The following is a 6,887-nucleotide window of genomic DNA, read 5'->3' as shown; positions in this document are numbered from 1 at the left end:
TCAACCTTTCTCTTGTTATGAGCTCTAATTGAATATCGGTATTTTTCTTAAAAAAATAAAAACGAATATTTGTATGTTTTAATTATGTTTTTGCAATACTTATACAAATTAAATATATAAGAAAAAAAAATTATTAGTAATCAATCAATATATCATGTAGTTGTTGGTTAATGTTTATTACTCGTATGTAGTATTGATTATTAAGGTAATTAGATTGGCAAAATAATCTTTTATTATTAGATTGGCAAAATAATCTTTTATTATTATTATGGATTGTATTATAATCTATGATATTTTTCCTAGTGTTGTGATTGATTTTTTAATTCTTTCTAAAAGTAAAGATGTAGACAATAATTAATTTTTAACAATTAAGGCAATTGACCTATTAGTCAATTTTTTTTATCTCATCAAAACTTTACTTAATTAGTGTTTTCCCAAAAAAAAAAAAAAAAAAAAAAAAAAAAAAAAAAAAAAAAACTTAAGACACACCAGGTGACGACATGTGTCACTGCTGGTGTGTCTTTTAGTATATAATTATTGATTGATTGATTGATTATTGATTATTGATGATTGATTAGTGAATGTCAAATTGTTGTAAATAAATTAAAACAGAGATAGTATATATTATACCATTCGTATAACTTATGACGTTTTGTGAAAAGCTATTATGGATAATTATAATGTTTTATGTTATCTAAAGACATTAAATCAACTTGTTGTAGACACCTAAAATGTTTCCCCAAATAAAGCCCGGCCCATTGAAAAAAACTTTCACTGCCTAATTTGATCCATTTGCATGTATAATTATAAAGAATTTAAGAGTTACTGAAATAACTATCAAAGCCATTTTTTCTACTCCAAAATTATTATACATCTAAGATACTTTAGCTTTTTCAATAGCTCAAACCTTTTTATTAGCCCAGAATCACAAATCATAGCCCGATTCACTTCTCTAATTAATATAGCCTGAAACTGAGTTGATCTGATATTTGAGCCTTAAAATTTTAAAATGAAACTTTTAAGGATGGATATCCCTTTAAATGAGATTTTCAATAATCTATCTTAAGCCCAATTCGAATTTGAAGTGAAGGGATATGACTCATATGAGCAAAATACTAAATTCAATCCAAAACCGACATCATGAAACTATTTTCATTGTATTTAAAGTATATGAATTTATTTGAACTTATTCTAATTTGTTTGGAGAGTAAACTTCTATATCTGTGCAACGATATATAATTTTTATTATTTTGTGTTTGGGATCAAAAGTTATGATAAAATTAAAAACTGCCAAGTTGTTATCCCTACACGCAATAGGTGGTTCGTGCACCTAGGTGTATCATGGTGTACCATGCGCATGATACACCCGGATTAAGCCGAAAGAACATGGCTATAATTATAAAGAACATTATGAATTTATAAAAGGACACAACATTAAAATCTCTAGATCATAGTTTATTTTAAAGAAACATTTTGTAAAAAAGGTAAAAGATCATTAATAATTGATTTTTACCACGCATTTAATGTCAAATCATTCCAGAATATTCAGTTTTCATAATTTCTTATATAAAATTATTTTTAACTAAAAATAATTCAAGTTTTCCTTTTCAAAATTCAAAATATTATTTTTCAATTTCCAAACTATTTTATTTCAATCAATTTCTTTTAAAAATCCTTTAAAAAATTTATCATATTTTTACACCATATTTTTAATTTTTATATTTAGTTAAAATATTCATCTTAATAATAAAGGAACATTGTTCGTAATATAAAGAACATAATTTGTATTATTGATACGTAAACAACATGTTTAATCTATCGTAAATACTTTAAAGAATATCGTAAATACCAATGGCAAATATCTTACCTAGAAAGATCCTTGGCTATAAATCTCCGACTCAAGTTCTATATCAAAAACATCCCGATTACTCTCATCTTCGTGTCTTTGGTTGTTTGTGCTATCCTCTTCTTCTAACTTCTAAAATACACAAACTTCAGGCTTGATTTACTCCATGTGTATTTCTTGGATATCCATATAAATGTTTTGATATGCCAAGTCGAAAAATTATAATTACTAGGCATGTTTGGTTTAATGAGTCCGTTTATCCTTTCCCTAAAGTGCATACTCCTACTTCTCATTTCTACAATTTTTTTGGTGCGGAATCACATTCATTAGACAATCCTTTGATTCATCAAGTTCTTGAATCAAGCCCTTTGCAAGTTGATTCTCTTGCTCAACATACGCATTCCTCACCCTTTCCCCGCAGCATGCAGCAGCCTATGAGTGTAGCTTCTACTAGCGCTCAACAACGTGGCCTCGTGCCACCTATTTCTACCCTCGCCAAGTTACCAGCGGGCATTGGTGTGTGAGCAGCACCACAGGATTATGCATCTGCCTAACCCGCTAGTGATCCAGAGCATGCTGGTGCGGGCTTGGGTGCTCACACACCTGCTGATGCTAGTATGCACTCCAATACTTCCCACAGTGTTCCGTACTCCTCCTGCGGACCGCACTCTCTAACCCCAGATAGCCCGTGGACCACGCTGCTTGGCAAGGATGTGCTGCACCACGAGCTGTCCCCATGTTCCCACATCACCACCGAGGCAACAACAACGTTTTTCTCATCCTACTCTCTATTCCTCTCCTCCCCCGACATCTACCACATCACATTCTATGGCTACGCAAAGTAAACATGAAATATTCAAGATGAATCCTAAATACCGAGACCAAACACATCATATTACTAGCTCCATATCACCAATTCCAAAGAACTCGGTTCATGCCATTCATGACCATAATTGGAAAATTGCTATGCCGAAAGAATATGATGCTCTCACTGAGAATGGAACTTGGTATTTACTTTCTACGTGCATAATGTGAACATTATTCAGTCGTTGTAGATTTTTTGGCAAAAGACTGAGTTTGATGGTTCCTTTGAGAAACACAAAGCTCGTCTTGTTGGTGATGGTAAAACTCAAAGGGAAAGGATTGATTGTGATGAGACTTTTAGTCCAGTTATTAAATCGGCTACTATTCGAGTGGTTCTTAGCATTGCTTTATCCAAGTCTTGGACAATTCTTCAATTGGATGTCAAAAATGCTTTCTTACATGGTAATTTGAATGAGACAGTTTACATGTAGCCATGGGATTCAAAGATCCTGCTAGACCTGATCATGTTTGCTTGCTACGGAAGTCACTATATGGTCTAAAACAAGCACCCAGAGCTTGGTACCAACGGTTTGAAGATTTTGTGGCTAACATAAACTTTTCTCATAGCAAATCTGATAACTCATTGTTCAATTATCGCCATGGTATTGATATGTCTATTTTATATAGTGATTTACCCCCGTCCCTTGGTCATAATTAGGATTTTTGGCTCTTTAGAGCCACTTTTATTACTAATATGTGTTTTCTAGTGTTTTCGTAGTTTTGGTAGTGTTTTGTAGGAAATTGCATATTTGGAGCATTTTCCCGGTGTTATTTGGAGCCATTATGAGCACTAGATGACGACATTCTTTTACCTAGTTTCTAATTAGGATTTTTATGTTTTGTAAAAATACGTTTAGTTGTTCTTATACAATTACCTCTTTCCATTAGTTTATTTCTCTCTTACTTAGTTTTAAGCTTAGACTTCTCTCTTGTTTCTCTCTCTACAACTCTTGGCTTTAATTCGATTCATTATTTCCGTTAACTTTGGTAACAATTTCTTCCCTTTTTATTTCAGTAATTTATTTTCTTTTATTCATCATGTTTAGCTTAATTTCTTTGATTAATTTAGATTTAATTATGTGTGAGTAGATTATTTTCTAGGGTTGTGGGGATCCATAAATAATATGAAGGGGTAATTTATTATTGTTGATTATCAATGCTTGATTAATTTCCTATTGATTGATTTAATGCTATGCAATTAGATTAGGCCTAGTTTAATTGTATGTATAAGTTATGCAATATTGATTCGAGATTCGAAAGATGAGAAGTGATGTTTAGGCTTAGTTTCAATAGGCAGGTTACTTTATAAATGGTTAAGTCAAGATTTAAGAGATACGATTTAATATTGATAGATTAATTCTGTGATTGTAATACGCGGTGAAACCCCTTTAGAATTTGATTAATTGATGCATTGATATTTGATTATTGTGTTTTACCCTGGAATATTATTTATTGGTGAACCTATACCCTAGGCTTTTATTAATTGATTTCTCACTATACTTTAATCTCCGTAGTTTAGTTCTTTTCATAACAATAAATTGGTTACTTAATAATTTATGTTATTTTAATTAATTAGGAATAAATTGACTTGTTTTCTAGTGGTTCGACCCCACTTCCCTATCTACTTAGTTAGAGGACTTAGGTAATTACTTTTGATAAGGTGATACGACTTAAGCCTGTCAAAATTTAGCGCCGTTGCCGGGAGACGGTTTTATTTTTATTTCTGATTGTTTTTGTAGTCTAGATTATTCCTCTCGTCTTAGGGAACGTAAGTTCTTTGAGACAAATTCCTCATATTTGTGGTTTAGTTCTGTGTTTATGCCTAGGGGTTTTAGATCAGGTTACATTCCATTCGATCCTGAAATCGAACGAACTTTTCATAGACAGAAGAATCTTTTCAGACAGGTATAATCTACTTCCGAGGGTAATATACCTTTGGAACCCCCATCTGATTCTAGCGATTCAGAAGTTTCTTTAGAATCAGAATCAGAGATGACGGCACCACACCTCCTCCACCTCGCAAGCTTAGCGATTATTCGCAGCCGTCCCTGATGGATTTTTCGCATCTTACTCCTACTCCAGCTCTTGATGGAGTGCAATTAGAGATCAAGCCCAGTTTATCACGATGATCGAATGAAAGCAATTCAGTGAAGCTAAGGGTGAAGACCCTAATCTTCACATTGCAGATTTCTGTCAGTATGCAATACCATTAGGCAAACTGGGGTCATGCAAGACCAAATCGGGGAGATTCTTTTTCCTTTTTCTTTATTTGGTAAAGCTAAATTGTGGTATAATGGATTGAATAGAACTGCACTTGGTATTACTGACTGGGAAACTCTTGCTTTGAATTTCTATAATAAATATTACCCTACAGAAAGGACAGCTTTATTGAGGAGTGCAATTCAAAACTTTGCCCAAGAGCCAGATGAAACTTTATATGAGGCTTGGGAAAGATTCAAGGATTTGCAGAGAGAGTGTCCCCATCATAATTTAGCACAGTGGCAGTTAATCCAAGCCTTTTACAATGGGATTGGAAATTCATCCAGAACAACTTTAGATTCTGTTGCTAATGGTAGGTTTATGAATCTAAATGTAGAAGATGCAGGTCAAGTTATCGAAGAGATGGCGATTAATAATTCCCAATACGAGAATCCTAGAGGCTTTTCAAACAAAGGTAAACATAATGTCGATTCAGTATCCTTTTTGCAAGCTCAATTAACTTTTATTATCCAGAAATTAGATAATCTTAGTATAGCTATTCCCACTTCTATAGCTATTCCCACTTCTATAGCTAATGTTTCTGCTGTTAATGATTCTAATAAAGCTTTTTGTGAAAATTGTGGAATTGTAGGACATAGGGAGCAAGATTGTAGGAGTTCCGTGGAGTAAGTTAATGCCTTCCAAACCTATAGGAAAAATAACCCATACTCCAACACTTATAATCCTGGCCTCCAAAACCATCCATATCTTTCCTACCGGATTACCAATGTACAAAATCTTCCACCTCCACAACAACCACCACCACAGCAGAAATATTACCATCCTAACTTTAGACCAAAAACCTAATCACAAACCCCTCTATCTCCTGACCTTGCTTTGTTAGAAATTAGAGCGATGCTATCAAATATGCAAAAGCACATGGAGAGTAGGGATGCACAAATTGATTCGATCCTAGCTCATAATAAAATTATGGATAATCAAATTGCGCAGGTTTCATCTACCCTACAAACCCGTCAGCAGGGAGCCCTACCGTCGCAACTAATCCACCCTACGGATAATGTTAATGCAATTACTCTAAGGAGTGGTTCACACTATGATGGGCCTCCTATGCCCAAAGATGATGAACTTGTTTCAACAACAATTGTTAATCCTGATTCCCTTGTACCAAGTGCTAATGTTATTAACCCTGCAGGGCTACAAGAGCAAACTAATTCTTCTAATGTTTCTTTGCAGGGTAAATCTCAGGGCAAGGGTGGAGCTGTGTAGGGCCCAATCATCAAACTTCCATTCCCAAATAGACATTTGAATAGTAAGTTTGATAAGCAATTTGGTAAGTTTTTGAAGGTTGTGAAAAAATTGCAGGTAACAATTCCTTTTACTGATTTAATCACTCAGGTTCCTGCATATGTTAAATTTATGAAAGATATTTTGACTAGGAAAAGGGCCTTTAATGAGGTAGAAACTGTAGCTTTTACAGAGGAATGTAGTGCCTTATTGCAAAATAAATCCCCTCCTAAATTAAAGGATCCTATAGTTTTTCTATCCCTTGTCATATTGGTAATGTCTTCATTAATAAAGCATTATGTGATTTAGGTGCTAGTGTTAATGTTATGCCATCAACTGTATGTTCTAAACTTAATATGGGCGATTTAAAAGTTACTAACATTACTTCACAGATGACAGACCGTTCTGTTAAATACCCCTTAGGTATTTTAGAGGATGTCCTTGTCAGAGTTGGTAAATTTTTTATCCTTGTAGATTTTGTTGTCTTAGACATGGCTGAGGATACACAAATTCCCATTATCTTAGGTAGGCCTTTCCTCCACACTGCAGGAGCCATAATTGATGTGAAAAATGGAAAACTAACCCTTTCTGTTGGAGATGATAATATCACTTTTAATTTAGGGAAGGTTTTGAAAGGACATATGCTAGAGGAAAATTGTTGTTTAATTGATGT

The 6,887-nt window shown here is 33.7% G+C and overlaps 1 non-coding gene across 1 annotated transcript; it reads right to left on the bottom strand.

The window, feature by feature from the left end:
• Positions 1–5,095: 5,095 nt before the first annotated feature.
• On the bottom strand, positions 5,096–5,202 carry LOC145583582 (small nucleolar RNA R71). The gene has a single exon (XR_014100216.1). It is a non-coding gene; the product is annotated as a small nucleolar RNA R71 (small nucleolar RNA).
• Between the last annotated feature and the right edge of the window lie 1,685 nt (positions 5,203–6,887).

This window comes from Chenopodium album, chromosome 15, assembly GCF_948465745.1.
Source record: "Chenopodium album chromosome 15, dcCheAlbu1.1, whole genome shotgun sequence".
Classification (NCBI taxonomy): domain Eukaryota; kingdom Viridiplantae; phylum Streptophyta; class Magnoliopsida; order Caryophyllales; family Amaranthaceae; genus Chenopodium; species Chenopodium album.
The sequence above is the reverse complement of the archived record's forward strand: the minus strand, read 5'-3'. Positions and strand labels throughout refer to the sequence as shown.